Genomic DNA, 20,592 nt, shown 5'->3' with positions numbered 1-20,592 from the left:
GGGCTTGAGTGACTTGGGCTTTGAATTGGTTTTCCTTACACTGAGTTTCCCAAACTCACCCCTTTTATTTTCATCCACGCAGAAATCCCCAACCATAGTGGGCTTGGTCGTGAGGAAATTGGAGTGGCCACCGCTCGAAAGTTTGATTTTCTTCCGTGAACTGGACATCCTTTTAATTACGTTTGAGGTTTTGGGCTTTTAAATGTAATAAGGCCGCTTATTTATTTTGATGGTTTTAATATGTATTACTAAGATAGGTAATACTTATTTTAACTGTTGAAATTGGATAGCTTTAGGCGCGTTTTCATAAACAACAGTTGATTTCAAAATAACACGACAACAAGCAAAGCTTCCAATGAAAGTATTTTCCAAAATTAATCACTTTTCCTAAAATGACTTAATCAAATCGGTTTCCTAGAAATATCCATGACGTTAAGGTGTGGTAATGGCGGTATGCATGTCTAGGATTGGATCCGAAGGGAGCTTGGTACTTAAGTAGTCCGATGGACTCACCACCTCCTCTCCGGTTTCCTACCTGGTGCACAGCTTCCATTCACTTTAATCATTAATGAATTAATCTTTTGAACATCAAGTACGATTTTCTGGACTTAGAATGGAAATTTTTTTTTAACGTTTTTGATGTGGCATGCCGGATTCGGCCATAACTTCTGGGCCGCGTTTGGGGTGCTACAGTTTTTTTTTTTTGGTTTAAATGATGATGATGAAACGACGTGTTTGGTGGAGTGGGGTGTGCATTATCCCTAAATGAGAGATTTGCTAGATTAGTCCTTCTCCTTTGCAACTCTATTCGACCAGGCCCCATTTTCTGTTTTCTTTTGTTTTTTTTAATTTAGCTCTTAGATTTTGTTTGGGTTACATCTGGGTCCTTCGAAACACTGCACATAAAAGGCTAGGAATATTTTCCAGCTAGTCCCTCGTTGTTTCAGCGTGATTCATTTCGATCCTTGATGGCCTTCTTTTCATTATTTACAATATGAGTCCCTCTTCCCTTACATGTATCTCATTTTAGCTCAAATTCTAACTTTTTAATTTATCCCTTAAAGTTCATTTCTTTTTTATTTTCGGTTCCTTGACCATTTAATCTTGTTTATTTTTCATTTTTTTTATTTTCAATATTCTGGTTTTATTTTTATTTTCTTTAGTATTTTATTTACTTGCTCTTTTAAATTCAACCCTTATATTTTATTTTATTTTATATTTATTAATTTACCTATATTTTACGCCTTAGACTTCATTTTTTATGTTAATTCAAATTCTTTTAATTTCCATTTTGTTTTTTTCTTTATTTTATTTCACCATTGTTTTGTACTATTCTTTTGCCTTTATTTTTACATTCATGGCTTATTACAACTGCTCATTGTATTATTACTATTAATATCCTTATCACGTTGTCCTTTTGCTCCATCAATATTATTTGTTATTTTTGTCTTATTTGTTCTATTTATTTTATTTTCATTTATAATTTCAAACTAAATTGTTCTATTTATTATCTTGTTCATCTACTTATTTTTTATTCCTTTAACTTTTTATACTAAAAGTTCATTTATTTATGTTTTTAAATGCTCTTGATTTTACTATTACTATTATTATTATTATTATTATTATTATTATTATTATTATTATTATTATTATTATTATTATTATTCATGTATACACATTTAAATATTATATCATACCCAATATTATGCATACATATTAACATTATACCGTATATGTATTTTTATAAATATTATATTTATATATTTTTATATATTATATATTGTGTACATGCCTTGAGTATTATCATGTGTTCATTTTGATATATGTATATATCTATGTAATATCATTAATATCTTTTTATTATTTTTTAGCATGTATATACTATGTAAATATTTCAAAGATTGCATTTTTATTATGTATATATTTTTAATACGGGTACATTTTTATATTACGTGTATATATCTTTTAATATTGCATTTTATTGTTATGCATATACCTTAATACTACATCATTTATACATTATTATTTCTCATACTATCTTATGTTCATGTTTTTTTTAAACTATGCCATGTATATACAAGTACTATATATCTATTTATATAGTTATTAATAGTTGTTTTTTTTATGATTATTTCTAATATGTATGTATTGTGTATTTACCTCTAATACTATATATATTGTATATTCTTACCATTATCTTTGCTATATTTATTATTATTATTAATCTTTATTATTTGACATATTATTGTTATCACTTTTTCTTTCTTACTATCATTGCATTATTATTATTAATTATTCTTATTCTTATTCTTATTCTTATTCTTATTCTTATTATTATTATTATTATTATTATTATTATTATTATTATTATTATTATTATTATCATTGTTTGTGTTATTTATTTATTTACGTATATATCATTTACTTAAGTTTTTATTTTACTTTTCGTTATATTTGATCCGTGATTATTTCGCGTGTTAGCTAATTTTGTTATTCTCGTCTCTTATTTTATTTTATATTAATGCATCTATTATGCTCATGTATATTATCCGGTTTTTTATTTTATTTCAATTTACAAATATCACTTTATGATTTCTAATTCTCTAAATCTAATTCAAGTTAAATTAGTGTATTCCAAGCCGGTTTATAATTATTCGTTTAAAAATTCTTTAAAACGGAGACGATGTTCGATGTTTAGCAATTCGGGGAATCGTGCCCTATTGTGCTGGGTTGCAATTTCTTGTTTGCCCAAAATAATCGGATGTCTCTTTAGAATTTCGTTCATGTTTTCTAAAAAAAATTTAAAACGAAGGAAATGTTCGACATTCGGCAATTCAGGGAATCGTGTCCTATTGTGCTGGGTTGCAATTTCTCGTTTGTGCAAAATAATCGAATATCCCTTTGGAATTTCATTCACGTTTTCCAAAGCGAGACAATGTTCAACGTTTGGAAATTCGAAGAACCATGCCCTACCATGTTGGGTTTCGATTCTCCCGTTGGACTAAATAATTGGGCATCCTTTTGCAGTTTTCAACATATAAATTTTTGAAGTCAAAATTCATCATGTTTTCGAGGGCTTAAAGGATCATGTCCTATCGTGCTGGATGTGATGCTATATTCCTCTTAGGCAAGAGAATTTTGATGACTAACTTGAGTTACTCAAATGTTATCAAAAAGGAATCACATTTCAAAAACATTTTTAAAGCTTAGACATAAGGACGATTTAATCGATTTGGTACCAATTTTGGACGTAATGAGGGTGCTAATCCTTCCTCACACGTAACCGACTCCCGAACCTTTTTCTCAAAATTTCGTAGACCAAAATCATTGTTTTAGTAAACCAAAATGTTTTATTAGAACAACCCAAATTTCTAGGTGATCCGATCACACCTAAACAAGAAAAGATTGGTGGCGACTCCATTTTCGCTTTCCGAAAAGTCGATCCATTATTTTTAAATCGAAATAAAAAAATGGTTTCGACAGCTTGGCGACTCCACTGGGGACAATAAGAGAGTCAAGCCTCAAAATTGATTATTTTCTGTCCTTTTGTCGAAAATTTAAAATTTGGTTTTTAACAGATGATCCTTTTACTTCATTTGTTTTGGTTCAAGTCCTATAGAATACTTTTGCATTGCATTGCATGACCGTTGTGGTCACACCTTTTAAGTGGGAGTGAGAAACTATGCTTTCGTGAGGTTTTCACCTCCGCATGGGCTAGGGGATCGCTTCCGGAATACATTCGTACTTATGTCTTCGTGAGGTTTTCACCTCAGCATTGGCATAAGCAAATGTATTCCCCTGAACTGAACTTGGTCCATATGAGCCTATAATGGGTGAGGACCGAGGAATCTGCTGGTTCGGGTACCTTATCTCTAGAACTAAACCGCATATAGTAAACCTTAGGAACCATCCTTGGATGAAGCCGCGTCGAGCCTTAGTACTTACCCGTATATGCATCATAATTATCATTTATGTGCTTGCATTCTATCGCTATTATTTGACACTAACCGGTGTTTTGTTTGGTTTTGTCTTTTTTGCATAACATTGCATACTAAAGGAGGCATTAATCCGTATTCAATTACTAAGTTAGAAAATTTGACATGGAGAATGAATTTCTTAGTAAAGTCGAGGATAATGCGGCTGTTCGTGCATGGTCGGAGAGGCTGCAATCGGAGAGAGGGGATAGCTTGGCACAAGGGTATGTATCGGAGTTGCAAGATTTCACTCGCGTCAATGTAGTACAAAACAAGCTGCAAGAGTTGAAAGACATTTGAGCTAGTTGGAATGAAGGAATCAAGCAATTGTTTTACCAAAATTATGGTGACGTATCCTACATGCTAGACATTAGAGTGGATAAGAATTTGTTCCGATCCTTGGTGCAGTTTTGGAATTCTGCGTACAAGTGTTTCACTTTTGGAGAAGTGGATTTGGTACCTACCATGGAGGAATACAGTACTTTGCTCAGGTGTCCCAAAATTCAGGTCCGGAAGACTTATGCTCGAGTTTTTAGTAGTCAGACTTTCGTGAAAAAACTGATGAGCATTTCTGGGATGAGCAAGCCTTAGGTCATTACTCGGATTCAGCAAAAAGGAGATAGCAAATGTATCCCTTGGGAGAATTTGCGAGATTTGATCTTGACACATCCAAATGAAAGAAAGAGGGTTGATATATTTGCCTTAAGCATCAACGGATTAGTAATCTTTCCTAAGGCTTTGAGGCACGTGGACGAGGAGTTCATTGACTTGTTTGATCGCCTTGAAAAGAGAATCACACCGGTGCCGGCAATATTGGCAGAAACGTTAAAATCTTTGAGCTCATGTCGGAAGATAGGCAAGGGGCGATTCATTGGATGTGCACAATTATTGATAGCATGGTTTCATGGACACTTGTGGAAGGTAGACAAAGTTTCCTATCGAGTCTTCTCCGAGGGTTATTTTCCACTGAAAGAAGAAGCAGCTATACAGAGGAGAGAGGATATCTCAGAGGAGAAGTGGATGGACATTCTTCAGAACCTCAAGGAAGGGGATATTGAGTGGAGAGCTTATTGGATGGTTCCTGACGAGATCATGTACTGATGTGGTAACTTCGATTGGGTGCTATTGTTAGGAATTTGGAGAGCTACCGGGTATACTCTACTGTTAGCCTTGAGGCAATATAAGTCGAGGCAGTTTGTACCCACGACCTATGGGCTTGCTCAGAGTGAATTCTCATTTGAATGTGCTCATTATAAGAAAAGAGTTCGGGAGTTATCGGATGCTTGGAAGCAAACTTGTTGGATGAAGAGGTTAGCCGTCGGTTCCATGGTAACGCCCGAGTATAGTGAGTGGTTTAAGAAGAGGATTAATGATAATATTCCTAGGCCAAGCTTGGAGAATGCGCGACCTATCAGGGAACAATTACAAGTCGCCCCATCAGAATTGGAAATTATAAGGCAAGATTTCAAGAAGAAGAGTTCGGAGCTCGGGAAGAAGATCAGACAGTTAGAGGAAGAGAAGATGCATCTAAGGTTTGACGCTGATGTTCAGAGGTCAGAGGCTGAGAAATGGAAAAAAGGAAAAAATAAGGCCGAAGAAGACCTAAACAGCTTGAAGACGGACTACAGGAAGCTGCGCCTATCTATGAGGACTGCGGGTTTAGGTAAGACTTCTGAACAATGGCGCCACAAAATTCGAGAAGAAAAAGCCAATATCGGTCGGTGGGAAAGAAAATTTTGAGAAGCTCAATCACGAAATGAAGATTTAGAGAAGAGTCTGTCGGTAAGCAGAAATGAGCGAGGGGAATTAAGTGCTAGAGCGGCAGAACTCGAGAAGTCTCTGCATCAGTACCGAAACCGCAACACCGCAATAGAGTTGAGGGCAAGCTTGAGCAAGATAGAAGAAATGAAAGGAGAATAGGAGAGTTAGAGGCATCACTGCAGAACTGTGAGATGCGGATCCAGTTTTTCGAGGCAAACGAGGATCGTTGGAAAGAGCAGCTTCACCATGCGCAAGACCAAGTCAGAAACAGAGATTACCTTATGGGGGAAGCCATAACCTAGATTCGGGAGGTAGCAGACTACTTACAAACTTTAGCGGTTCAAGCGGACACACTGAGCGTGAAATATGAGTTGGAGTCGGATCGCGGACAAGATCTGGCCTCGTTGTTTAGAAAAATTAGGACTTTAAGTGTTAGAGCGAAATTTTATTTGTAATTTGACTTTATGTAAAAGATTTTATTTTCGAGTGAAATTTTCTAAGGGCAATTGAATCAAAATTGATGCCTCCTTTGCATTCATGCATTTGGATTACATCATATCATTATGCATTAAAGGCCATAAGAGTTTTCTAATTAATTAATTAAAAATTATTTCAGTAACCTGGAAACCAACGAAAACCAACCAACACGCACCCCTACGGTACAAGAAAAAAATCAATAGATAAGAGACTCGAGAAATTGGAGCAAATGCAAAAGGACATGCAAGAACAAATGCAGTCTCAGATGGAAGAGCAGCTAGCCAAGATTCAACGAGAGATGAAGGAGCAAATGATGGAGTCCCAGAGAGAAATGATGTCTCAGTTATCCAAATTGCTGGTGGGAGAAATAGATAAGGGAAAGGGCCCCATGGACCAAGTTGAGGAAACGAATGAAGATCTCCAATACCCCCTGGCTTTACTCCGACGCATGTACCGATGAAGCCCGAGATTAACCTACAAAAACCATCGGTCACAATCATACCCCAGCAAGTTTAAGCCGGAGCTTCAATTCCGATGAACTTCCAAGTCGGCTCAGGCTCTAACTTTGTCAACAACCCGAACTATCCACCCATTCCCGACTTGGATGAAGTTGTTGAAGAGGAAAAGGCGATGATGGATTCGCAAAAATAATTGGAAGAACGGTGTAGATGACATGAGGAAAAATTTAAAGCTATGGAGAGCGCGAATCATCATCAAGGGATTGATGCCAAGGATCTGAGTCTGGTCCCAGATTTAGTCCTCCCCCCTAAATTCAAAATACCTGAATTCGAGAAATACAATGGAACAAGTTACCCTGAAGCCCACATCACCATGTTCTACAGGCGAATGACGGGATATGTTAACAATGACCAGCTACTAATCCACTACTTTCAAGATAGTCTGGTTGGAGCAGCGTCTAAGTGGTATAATGAACAGAGCCGAGTCAAAATTAACTCATGGAAGGACCTGGCTCAAGCCTTTAAGAAGCAATACAATCATGTGACAGACATGACCCCCTACAGAATCACTCTCCAGAATATGGAAAAAAAGTTAAATGAAAGCTTCAGACAGTATGCACAAAGGTGGAGAGAGGTGGCCATACAAGTTCAGCCGCCACTTCTAGAAAAGAAGACGACAATACTCTTTATCAACACATTGAAAGCCCCTTTTATCACCCATATGTTAGGAAGCGCCACAAAAAGCTTCTCCGACATAGTGATGGCGGGGGAAATGATCGAGAATATTGTGAGGAGCGGCAAAATAGAGTCAGGAGAGAGTGCCAGAAAGTCCGCCCCAAGAAAAATGGACAATGAAGTGAACAACACGAGCACATTCAATAATGGGCAGTCCAAGTCAATTACCGTAAATCAACCCAAAACGATGACTACCAATCAACAAAGCTCTGTAAGACAAGAATCCAATGCGAGGAAGAACACAGAAAGGCCACAATTCACCCCTATACCCATGACATATAGGGAGTTGTACCAGAACCTGTTCAACGCTCATGTAGTATCCCCTTTCTACCTAGAGCCATTGCAGCCCCCGTATCCCAAATGGTATGACACAAACACCCAATGTGAATACCACGCGGGAATTACTGGGCATTCAATCAAGAATTGCACTGCGTTCAAGAAAGTAGTCGAAAGACTCATTAAGGTGGGGCTTGTGAGATTTGATGACCCAGCCACGCCCAATGTAGCAGGAAACCCACTCTCCAATCATACCGACCAAGGAGTGAATGGGATAAGTGAAGGCTTGAACAAAAAGACCAAGTATGAGGTGGCAGAATTCAGAACCCTGTTGAGGCGAGTATGAAAGGAGATGGCCAAAAGAGGATTGATTGTGTTGGATTCGAGGGAAGAATCCAAAGAAGAGAGAAACTACTGTGAGTTTCACAACAAGGTGGGGCATGAAATCCAAGATTGCGTGGAGTTCAGAGCCCTAGTACAAAACATGATGAACAATAAAGAAATTGAATTCTATGAAGAGACCGAAAACCCCGTAGAGAGAGATATATGTACATCGGAGGGAGAATCGACGACACAAAATCAAACGCCTAACTATCCCGTAGTGATTATTTTGAGACCCAAAAATAATCAAGCCGGAGTACAAATGCCACCGAGGGTCATAATCCAAAGACCTGCAGTTTTCCCTTACAAAGACAGTAAAAAGGTCCCATGGAATTATGATTGTAGTGTGATGATGCCTGGAAAGGAGAGCCTGGTTGACGATTCAAAAGGGGACCAAGGCAAGGGTTTCTATACAAGTAGCAGGAGGCGTTACGATACGGCGAATGAGGAGGTGCAAACCACAAAAGGAAAATTCCAGGTGGTTGAGGAAATGAAGGGAAAAGCAACAAAACCTATTAATGAGCCAGTAACGAAGAAGAGGCCAATGAGTTTTTAAAATTCCTAAAGCATAGCGAATATAGCGTGGTGGAACAGCTACGTAAACAACCAGCCCATATTTCGGTGTTGCCCTTACTTCTAAGCTCGGAAGTCCATCGTAGCGCGCTAATGAAGGTCTTAAATGAGACATACGTTGCCAATAACATCTCTGTTAACAAGCTGGACCGTTTGGTGAACAATATAAGTGCCGACAATTATATCTTCTTTAATGACGACGAAATACCACCCGAGGGCATGGGGTCGACTAAAGCTCTGTATATCACCATGCGCTGTAAAGGGTATACAATAGGTCGGCTTTGAACGCCCTGCCTTTGACCACGCTGAATAGATTACCTATAGAAAGCTCTCACATGAAGGAGTGCCAGAACATCGTAAAAGCATTTGATGGCACGGAGAGAAAGGTGATGGGCAGAATCGAGGTACCTCTTCAGATTAGGCCAAACACATATGAGGTGGATTTCCTCGTAATGGACATCAAGCCCTCATACAATTACTTGTTGGGAAGGCCCTGGATACATTCAGCTGGGGCAGTGCCTTCCTCGTTGCATCAGAAATTGAAGCTAGTATCGGAAGGGAGATTGATAACGATCAAGGCTGAGGAAGATATTATTGCAACTGTGAGCAATAATGCACCCTATTTGGAGACAGATGACGAAGCAATCGAATGCTCATTTCAATCTTTGGAATTTGTTAATGCGATATTCATCGCTGAGGGAAGCAAAATTCTAGTGCCAAAATTGTCCAAAACCACGAGGATGAGCCTCCAGCTGACGATCGGAAGAGAGGCCCTACCCGGAAGGGGACTTGGGAGACATCTGCAAGGAAGGGTTGAAATGCCAATACCGAAAGACAAGAGAGACCGATTCGGTTTAGGATTTAAGCTGGATGCGAAACAAATGAGAAGGGAGCTGGAAAAGAAACAAGAAAGAAGAAGAGCTCGATTAACCGGAGAGGAAATCAAGTGGGAACCAATGATATTCCCCCATATATCGAAAACATTTGGGTCCGGGGGAATCATTCATCCTGAGAGAGACACGCCAATGACGGGAGCTATAGAAGAAAGGCTGGAAAGTTTGGACATCAATGTCATATGCGAAGAGGAGACCAGAAGAGAGAATTTGTCGGGCATTTGCCTCTGCTTGCCTGGAAGTGTTCTGGACAATTGGACTGCGGAAGAGATTCCTGTAGTTTTTAGAACGGATTCAGAGTAATGTCTAAAACACACTTATTGCTCTAGGCCTAGGAGTAATAAGAATCTTTTGTGAAATAGGCCGATGTTTAAAAATGACATTTCAGTAAAATGCACGGTTATTATCATTTTTGAGCAAATGTTATCTCGTCCTTTCAATTCCATTCATAACCATACAAATGATTACTTTCGAATTCTTTTATTCTTGAAACATTCTTTTAAATATTCTTTCATTCGTCATTCATAATCATATCACGCAAATAAATGTTTCAAATTCTTTTGAATCTTTGTATCTGCCTTCGTCCTCATAACAGATCTCCAGATATTAATGATACGAGTGACACTGCTAGCGACTCAGAATTTCCTTTCGAGTAAGATGTGTGTATGGATGATTATCAGGATTTTGAAGATGACCAAGGCTGTAACCTATCTCCTGATTTGTTGAGGGTGGTAGAACAAGACGAGAAACAAACCCTACCTCACAAAGAATCAGTCGAAATTGTGAGCTTAGGAGGAGGACAAGAGGTGAAGATCGGAACATCTATCACTGCGGAGATGAAGCGAGACCTCATTGAATTACTTCAAGAATTCAAAGATGTCTTCGCATGGTCATACCAAGATATGCTCGGGTTAGACACTGACATTGTGGTGCACCGACTCCCCATAAAAGAAGAGTGTAAGCCTGTTCAGCAAAAACTCCGAAGAATGAGGCCCGACGTTTTGCTAAAAATAAAGGAAGAAGTTCGAAAGTAGTTTGACGCTGGAGTCCTGAACGTGGTAAAATACTCAGATTGGGTAGCCAACATCGTCCCTGTCCCTAAGAAAGATGGAAAAGTGCGAATGTGTATGGACTACAGAGATTTGAATAAAGCCAGCCCAAAAGACAATTTCCCACTGCCTCATATTGACACTCTAGTGGACAACACGACGGGACACTCACTGTTTTCATTCATGGACGGTTTTTCGGGATATAACCAGATCAAGATGCATCCTGAAGATATGGAGAAAACCACATTTGTAACCATGTGGGGCACGTTCTGCTACAAGGTGATGCTGTTTGGACTGAAGAATGCGGGGGCAACTTATCAAAGAGCCGTGGTAACCCTTTTTCACGACATGATGCATAAAGAAATCGAGGTCTATGTTGATGACATGATAGCTAAGTTTCGAACAGAGAATGAGCACATACAAGTCCTGGGAAAATTGTTCTTGAGGTTGAGGAAGTTTTAGCTAAAACTCAACCCCGCCAAAGGTACCTTTGGAGCCAAGTCTGAAAAGTTGCTCGGATTCTTGGTTAGTGAGAAAGGGATCGAGATTGATCCAGACAAAGTTAAAGCCATACAAGAGCTATCCCCGCCGTGCACTCAGAAAGAAGTTCGAAGCTTTCTAGGAAGATTAAATTACATTGCTCAGTTTATTTTACAACTGATCGAGAAATGTGACCCTGTCTTTCGCCTCCTCAAGAAACATAACCCAGATGAATGGGATGAAGAATGCCAAAAGGCTTTCGACAAGGTCAAACAATATTTATCCAACGCCCCGGTGCTGATGCCACCTAACCTCGATAAGCCGTTGATACTATATTTAGAGCATTCGAGAACTCCATGGGATGCGTATTGGGTCAGCATGACGAGTCGGAGAGGAAAGAAAAAGCTATTTACTATCTCAGTAAAAAGTTCACGGAATGTGAGGCAATGTATCTGCCGATAGAGAAGTTGTGTTGTGCTCTAATTTGGACAGCCCAAAGACTGAGATAGTATATGTTATATCACACCACTTGGCTTATCTCAAAATTGGACCCCTTGAAGTACATGATGGAGTCAACAGCTTTGAATGGAAGGATGGCCTGATGGCAGATTCTACTTTCTGAATTCAACATAGTCTATGTGAACCAGAAAGCAGTAAAAGGAAGTGCAATAGCAGATTTTCTGGCCAGTAGAGCCTTGGAAGATTACGAGCCTTTGAATTTTGACTTCCCAAATGAAGACCTAATATGTGTTGCTACTACTGAAGAAGGTGCCCTGGAAGAACTTCCTTGGAAATTGAACTTCGATGGGGCGTCAAATGCTGTGGGCAATGGAATCGGGGCCGTCTTGGTATCCCCAAACGGAGATCATTATCCATTCACTAGTAAATTAGATTTTGATTTTATGAATAACATGGTGGAATACGAGGCGTGCATCATAGGAGTCCGTCCAGCTATAGAATGCAAGATTAAAGTGCTAGAGGTTTATGGAGATTCTGTGCTAGTGATTTATCAACTCAAGGGAGAATGGGAGACCTGAGACCCCAAGTTAATCGATTATCGGAAGCTGGTCCTGGAATTGGTTAAAGAGTTTGATGACATTACCTTCCAAGAGATGAAAATCAGATGGCTGATGCTTTGGCTACCTTAGCCTCCATAATCAAGGTGAACAAACAAGAAGATGTAAAACCCATCTGGATGAGCATTTATGAAACTCAGGCCCACTGTTATAATATTGAAGAAGATGAAGAGAGAGATGATCACCCTTGGTATCACGATATATTGCAATACGTGAAGAATCGTGAATACCCGGACCAGGCGAGCGAGAATGACAAAAGAACGCTAAGAAGATTGGCCATCGACTATGTTTTAGATGGAGATATCCTATACAAAAGAAGAAAGGATCAAGTGCTACTAAGATGTGTAGATGCTGTAGAGGCTAAGAAAATCTTGGAAGAAGTCCATGAAGGCGTCTATGGGACACATGCTAATGGCTTTAGAATGGCCAGGCAAATTATGATATTCGGGTACTATGGTCCACCATGGAATGAGACTGTGTCAATTACGCTAAGAGATGTCATAAGTGTCAAATCTACGGAGACAAAATTCATGTGCCTTCTTCACCGCTGCATGTCATGGTTTCTCCATGGCCATTGTCTATGTGGGGCATGGATGTGATTGGACCAATATCGCCGAAAGCTTCCAATGGGCATCAGTTCATCTTCGTGGTTATTGACTACTTCACCAAATGGGTAAAAGTCGCTTCGTATGCTAGTGTGACCAAGTTGGCAGTGAGCAAGTTTTTGAAAAAGGAGATTATATGTCGATATGGAATGCCGGAGAGGATTATATCTGACAATGCATTAAACTTGAACAATAGTATGATAGCGGAAGTCTGCAGTCAATTCAAGATCAGACATCACAACTCGTCACCATATCGCCCAAAGATGAATAGAGCAGTGGAAGCGGCCAATAAAAACATTAAGAAAATTGTGGGGAAGATGACCGAAACCTTCAGAGACTGGCATGAGAAGTTACCATTTGCCCTTTTTGCTTATCGAACGTCAGTCAGAACCTCAACTGAGGCAACCCCTTTCTCTTTGGTTTACGGAATGGAAGCAGTGTTGCCAATCGAAGTCAAGATCCCGTCTCTTCGAATGTTGTCAGAGTTAAAGTTAGAAGAAGCTGAGTGGATCCGGTCTCGATATGATCAATTGAACCTAATTGAGGAAAAGAGGTTAAGAGCTATCCGTCATGGTCAGATGTACCAAAAGCGAATGATGCAGGCTTATGACAAAAATGTTTGCCCTAGAGAATTCCACGAGGGAGACCTGGTTTTGAAAAAGAACCTTCTCATACAGAAGGACTTTCGAGGGAAATGGATGCCTAATTGGGAAGAGCCTTACGTGGTGAAGAAAGCTTTCTCTGGAGGAGCATTGATTCTAGCCGAGATGGACGGTAAAAACTTGCCCAATCCTGTAAACTCGAATTCGGTCAAGAAGTATTTCACTTGAAGAAAGAGTGGCCAGAGTGAAAATCGACAAAGGGTGCTCTGAATTCGCAAAAAAAAAAAAAAAAGAGGAGAGGCCAAGGTGAAAACCCGCAAAGGGCACTTTGGAACCAAAGGGGCCTTTGAGTTGAAAACCCGAAAATGGGCAGCTCAAATTTTGAATATGGGCCATATGACAGTCTTGTACTCTCGAAATAAGCAAGCAGGATCTCCTGAACACACATTTGGTTCGAATGAGCCTTTGAGAAATTAGAATAATAAAACTCGTGCTGCGATATCTGGGGCACCTTTTCCTCATTTTATTTTGAGCCTTACCAGATTTGCTGTCCTGTTTAATGTATTCACTTCAAGTTTTGCTTAATAAAATTCCATCTTGTCCATTATGATAATCTCTTTCGAGCATTTTTTTTGAAATTACGATTTTTGGACTTATAACATTCACATAAAAGAGGTTACGCATACTACTCTGGAAAGTTTCTAAATAGTACAAGGACCTGAAGCAGGGTCACTAGGCAGAACTAACCAGACTCAAAAGCGGGAAACATTGGAAAAAGAATAGTCCAAGTTGTGACTATTTCTTTGAATCTTCTATCAAAGATAACGACTAAGCAGGAAGACACGATAGTGCATCAATGATAGAACCCGGATGAACTATGAGCAACGATACCTTAAACATTTAAAAAGAAACCACTCTCATGATGTTTATACATTCGTAATCATTCATTTAGTTAGGATCATTTGGCTCATTTCGATCATGGCATCCTAATTATTTGACATAAACATAGATACAAGAAACCCACTCTACAAATCATGTCTTTAGAAGACGATGTAGCGATATTGATCAATTCTACAGATCTTGTTTCCTTGAGATTGCAGTGGAGCAGATCGAAGACGGCGAACCTAGGCTTCCTGATGTTGCAGTGAAGCAGATTTAAGCCACCATCCTAGCTCCCTAAAGTTGTAGTGGAGTAGGCTGAAGATTGTAGATCTTGTTTCTCTGAGATTACAGTAGAGCAGATCAAATATAGCAAATCTTATTTCCCTGAAGTTGCAGTGGAATAGATTGAAGCTAAATTACAGATCTTATCTCTCTGAAGTTGCAGTAGAGTAGATCAAAACAGATCTTGTCTCCCTAAAGTTGCAGTGGAACAGATTGAAGACGGTAAACATTGCCTTCCTGAAGTTGCAGTGAAGCAGATTTAAGCCACCATCCTAACTCCCTAAAGTTGTAGTGGAGTAGGCTGAAGATTGTAGATCTTGTTTCCCTAAGATTGCAGTGGAGCAGATCAAATTTAGCAAATCTTATTTTCCTGAAGTTACAGTGGAACAGATTGAAGCTAAATTACAGATCTTATCTCTCTGAAGTTGCAGTAGAGCAGATCAAAACAGATCTTGTCTCCCTGAAGTTGCAGTGGAACAGATCGACGATGGTAAATCTTGCCTTCCGAAGTTGCGGTGAAATGATTCAAGCCACCAAGCCTTAATCCCTAAGCGGTAGGGTAATAGGCTGAAAATTACAAATCTTGCCTTCCGAAGTTGCGATAAAAGCGATTCAAGCCACCAAGCCTTAACCCCTAGCGATAGGGTAATAGGTTGAAAATCACTAGTCTTATCTCCACGAAATTACGGTGGAGCGATCAAGACAACGGATCTTATCTCCTTGAAGTTACAATGGAGCAGATCAAGCTACAATTGTAGAAGAACACATTAAAACCACAAACCTCATCTCCCTAAAGTTGCAGTGGAATAGGTTAAAGCCACAAGTAGTCGCAGTGGAATGAATCAGAGCAATAGTTCTTATACCTTTGAGGATGCAGTGAGACTACTTGAAGAAAAGAAGCGTCAAGAGAAGCCGAGGCTTGGTAGGTCCCTGTAAATTTGGCCATTCTTTAAGTCTTTGCTCTATTCTCGTTACACGACAACGAGCAAAGAGGGACAGTTGTAAGGCCCACATTTTGCCCGGGGCCCAATAAAACCAAACCTAATTTCAACCTTAGCCCGAGCCCAAATCAAAAAAAAAATCCAAAAAAATAATAAAACAGTCCAATTAATAATACATGGCCCAAATTAAAACCCCCATCAGCCCACAACCTAAACTAACCCTACCAGCCCACTATCTCAAAAATTTTCAGCAGACTACAAACTCAACCCACACGTCAGCACTCCAGACAGGATCCCCGTATACCCTGCTCCATGTTTTCGCCCATGTTTCACGCCCCTCGTTCTCCACAACTTCAACACCTGCAATTGGAGCAAAGAAATAGGTAGAAATGTATGGTTTTTGGCTATAAAGCCTTCAATTTTTCATAGTAAAAGGAGGGATCCAAAAATTGTATCACTCTCGTATTTTTCAAGGAATCAAACAAAAAACACATAGAAGGTTGATCTTCGATTTTGTTCGCTTTATTTTCATTTTTTGTTTTCTTGCTTCTTTAATATTTCTTTTATTTTTTATACAAATCTATTAAACAAAGATGCAAAAATGAAAAAAATAAAAGGAAAGAGGAATGATTCTCACCAGATCCGGCCCAGTCGCCGCGTTATCTGAGCCTTCCCCTCCGTTCGGCGTGGTTGAGTCTAAAAAGGGGGTTGAACCCTTGTCTTTTCATTTTTGGAACTAGCCTCCAACAAGTAAAAAATGGGAGAGCTAAAGGAGCCCATTTTGGTGTATCGCCGACCACCGAGTGCGGTGGTGGCGCGGCGGTTGAATGGCGGCAATGATGGGTTTCTTTGAAACCCTAGCAGAAAATAAAAGAGAAGGGAAAGGGGGAGAGAGCAGGGAAGCTCTCTGTTCTTTTTGTTTAAAGTTGGGGAAGGCTGGTAATGGAATAATAAAATAAAAAATAAAAAAGGGAAAGTTGGTAATGGAATAAAAAAGGGAAAGTTGGTAATGGAATAAAAAAAAGGAAAGTTTTTTTTTTGGTTTAAATGATGATGATGAAACGGCGTGTTTGGTGGAGCGGGGTGTACATTATCCCTAAATGGGAGATTTGCTAGATTAGTCCTCCTTTGCAACTCTATTCGACCAGGCCCCATTTTCTGTTTTCTTTTGTTTTTTTTTAATTTAGCTATTAGATTTCGTTTGGGTTTCATCTGGGTCCTTCGAAACACTGCGCATAAAAGGTTAGGAATATTTTCCAGCTAGTCCCTCGTTGTTTCAGCGTGATTCATTTCGATCCTTGATGGCCTTCTTTTCATTATTTACAATATGAGTCCCTCTTCCCTTACATGTATCTCATTTTAGCTCAAATTCTAACTTTTTAATTTATCCCATAAAGTTTATTTCTTTTTTTTTTCGGTTCTTTGACCATTTAATCTTGTTTATTTTTCATTTTTATTATTATTTTCAATATTCTGGTTTTATTTTTATTTTCTTTAGTATTTTATTTACTTGCTCTTTTAAGTTCAACCCTTATATTTTATTTTATTTTTATATTTATTAATTTACCTATATTTTACGCCTTAGACTTCATTTTTTATGTTAATTCAAATTCTTTTAGTTTCCATTTTTGTTTTTTCTTTATTTTTATTTCACCATTGTTTTGTACTATTCTTTTGCCTTTATTTTTACATTCATGGCTTATTACAACTGCTCATTGTATTATTACTATTAATATCCTTATCACGTTGTCCTTTTTGTTCCATCAATATTATTTGTTATTTTTGTCTTATTTGTTCTATTTATTTTATTTTTATTTATAATTTCAAACTAAATTGTTTTATTTATTATCTTGTTCATCTACTTATTTCTTTATTCCTTTAACTTTTTATACTAAAAGTTCATTTATTTATGTTTTTAGATGCTCTTGATTTTACTACTATTATTATTATTATTATTATTATTATTATTATTATTATTATTATTATTATTATTATTATATATTTCATGTATACACATTTAAATATTATATCATACCCAATATTATGCATACATATTAACATTATACCGTATATGTATTTTTTATAAATATTATATTTATATATTTTTATATATTATATATTGTGTACATGCCTTGAGTATTATCATGTGTTCATTTTGATATATGTATATATCTATGTAATATCATTAATATCTTTTTATTATTTTTTAGCATGTATATACTATGTAAATATTTCAAAGATTGCATTTTATTATGTATATATTTTTAATACGGGTACATTTTTATATTACGTGTATATATCTTTTAATATTGCATTTTATTGTTATGCATATACCTTAATACTACATCATTTATACATTATTATTTCTCATACTATCTTATGTTCATGTTTTTTTTTAAACTATGCCATGTATATACAAGTACTATATATCTATTTATATAGTTATTAATAGTTGTTTTTTTTATGATTATTTCTAATATGTATGTATTGTGTATTTACCTCTAATACTATATATATTGTATATTCTTACCATTATCTTTGCTATATTTATTATTATTATTAATCTTTATTATTTGACATATTATTGTTATCACTTTTTCTTTCTTACTATCATTGCATTATTATTATTATTAATTATTATTATTATTATTCTTGTTATTATTATTATTATTATTATTATTATTATTATTATTATTATTATCATTGTTTGTGTTATTTATTTATTTACGTATATATCAATTACTTAAGTTTTTATTTTACTTTTCGTTATATTTGATCCGTGATTATTTCGCGTGTTAGCTAATTTTTGTTATTCTCGTCTCTTATTTTATTTTATATTAATGCATCTATTATGCTCATGTATATTATCCCGTTTTTTATTTTATTTCGATTTACAAATATCACTTTATGATTTCTAATTCTCTAAATCTAATTCAAGTTAAATTAGTGTATTCCAAGCCGGTTTATAATTATTCGTTTAAAAATTCTTTAAAATGGAGACGATGTTCGATGTTTAGTAATTCGGGGAATCGTGCCCTATCGTGCTGGGTTGCAATTTCTTGTTTGCCCAAAATAATCGGATGTCTCTTTAGAATTTCGTTCATGTTTTCTAAAAAATTTTTAAAACGAAGGAAATGTTCGACGTTTGGCAATTCGGGGAATCGTGCCCTATTGTGCTGGGTTGCAATTTCTCGTTTGTGCAAAATAATCGAATATCCCTTTGAAATTTCATTCACGTTTTCCAAAGTGAGACAATGTTCAACGTTTGGAAATTCGAAGAACCGTGCCCTACCGTGTTGGGTTTCGATTCTCTCGTTGGACTAAATAATTGGGCATCCTTTTGCGGTTTTCAACATATAAATTTTTGAAGTCAAAATTCACCATGTTTTTGAGGGCTTAAAGGATCATGTCCTATCGTGCTGGATGTGATGCTATATTCCTCTTAGGCAAGAAAATTTTGATGACTAACTTGAGTTACTCAAATGTTATCAAAAAGGAATCACATTTCAAAAACATTTTTTAAAGCTTAGACATAAGGACAGTACTTAATCGATTTGGTACCAATTTTGGACGTAATGAGGGTGCTAATCCTTCCTCACACGTAACCGACTCCCGAACCTTTTTCTCAAAATTTCGTAGACCAAAATCATTGTTTTAGTAAACCAAAATGTTTTATTAAAACAACTCAAATTTCTAGGTGATCTGATCACACCTAAACAAGAAAAGATTGGTGGCGACTCCATTTTCGCTTTTCGAAAAGTCAATCCATTATTTTTAAATCGAAAAAAAAAATGGTTTCGACACCTTTTTTAAAATTTTTAGCATTTAAAATTTATGTTGTTTATATCTTTTATTTTTTATTATTGTATTTTTAGATGGTTATTACATTTCTTATTTATTTATTTATTTTGGTATTATGATAGTGATAAGACTATTGTCATTAGTATTATGAATTGATATTCTTATTATTATAATTACATTATTATTATATTTATTTATTTATTATTTATCATTCTAATATAGATGTTCTACTCATATGGCTTTTTATATTATTTCACTATCACTATATCATGCATTATATTTAAATATTTTTGTTTGTTTTCATACTATGTATAAATAAGTTAAATACACATTGCTTTGAATGTTAGTTTTACTCAACGCATAAAAAAGAAAATTTTAAAACCATGGTAATGTTCTGTATTTGGAGATTTGAGAAGTTGTGCCCTAACTTATGAGGTTCGATTTTCTCTTTGAACCTAGATGACCGAACATCCTTTTTAAAACTAAAAACACATGAGATTTAAATAGTAATTAAATAATGAGAAATCTTATTTTCGAGAATTCAAGATGTCGTGTCCTAACTTAAGGGACATGACATTTTCGTTTTGGTTACCTCGAGATAAGAAGGCCTTTTAAATATGTTTTAATTTATTTAAGTGATTTTAATTAAAATTAACATTATGCAAAGAGGGGTCGTGTTTTAAATTCTCTTCAAATTTTTAATTCTCGACACTACATCAATTAATCAACTAGGAACCAATTTTGGGCATTATGAGGGTGTTAATCCTTCCTCGTGCATAACCGATTCCTGAACCCATTTCCTGAATTTTTGTAAACCGAAAATAATTTTATAAATCTAATATTTTATTAAAACTTTGAGGTGATTCGATCACACCTAATTAAAAATGATTGATGGCGACTTCATTTTCTTTTTAAAATAAAAAGTCGATTCAAAAAAGGTTTCGACAGTATATTTTGTAAGTAATCAAATGAGTCACTTGATTTTCAAACTAAATTTTTAGAAAGGAAAGCTTAGAAAGGAGTGATCGAGATTTTAGGTAAAAAAGTTAGGTTGCTAATTTAGTTTATCATTAGTGCTTATAATCACTTGCTATACGATGTGTTAAGATAGTGGATTATCTCCATAGATGTAAGGAAACTGAACTACACAAGCACATTGAATGTTGACTGTTTTTGTCTTGTTCTTCACCAGAAGTAATTGGCATTGCTCTTATACACAACTTCTGACACTAGTCACTTTACTTGCAAATAATTAGTTCTTTCATCATGCTATTTTGCAAAAGCCATATCGTTTAATGGTGACCTGGGTCCATGATAGAAGAGATGAACCTTTTCAAACTAAGTTT

At 36.6% G+C, this 20,592-nt stretch overlaps 1 long non-coding RNA gene across 1 annotated transcript; it reads right to left on the bottom strand.

Moving 5' to 3' along the window:
• Positions 1 to 15,641: 15,641 nt before the first annotated feature.
• Positions 15,642 to 16,371, bottom strand: LOC128293741 (uncharacterized). Its single transcript, XR_008283924.1, has 2 exons — positions 16,083 to 16,371; positions 15,642 to 15,805 (listed from the first exon to the last, which is right to left on the bottom strand). It is a non-coding gene; the product is annotated as an uncharacterized LOC128293741 (long non-coding RNA).
• Positions 16,372 to 20,592: the final 4,221 nt, after the last annotated feature.

The sequence above is a fragment of the Gossypium arboreum genome, chromosome 6 (assembly GCF_025698485.1).
Source record: "Gossypium arboreum isolate Shixiya-1 chromosome 6, ASM2569848v2, whole genome shotgun sequence".
NCBI lineage: Eukaryota > Viridiplantae > Streptophyta > Magnoliopsida > Malvales > Malvaceae > Gossypium > Gossypium arboreum.
Note: the sequence above shows the minus strand (reverse complement) of the source record. Positions and strands in the feature narration are given on the sequence as shown.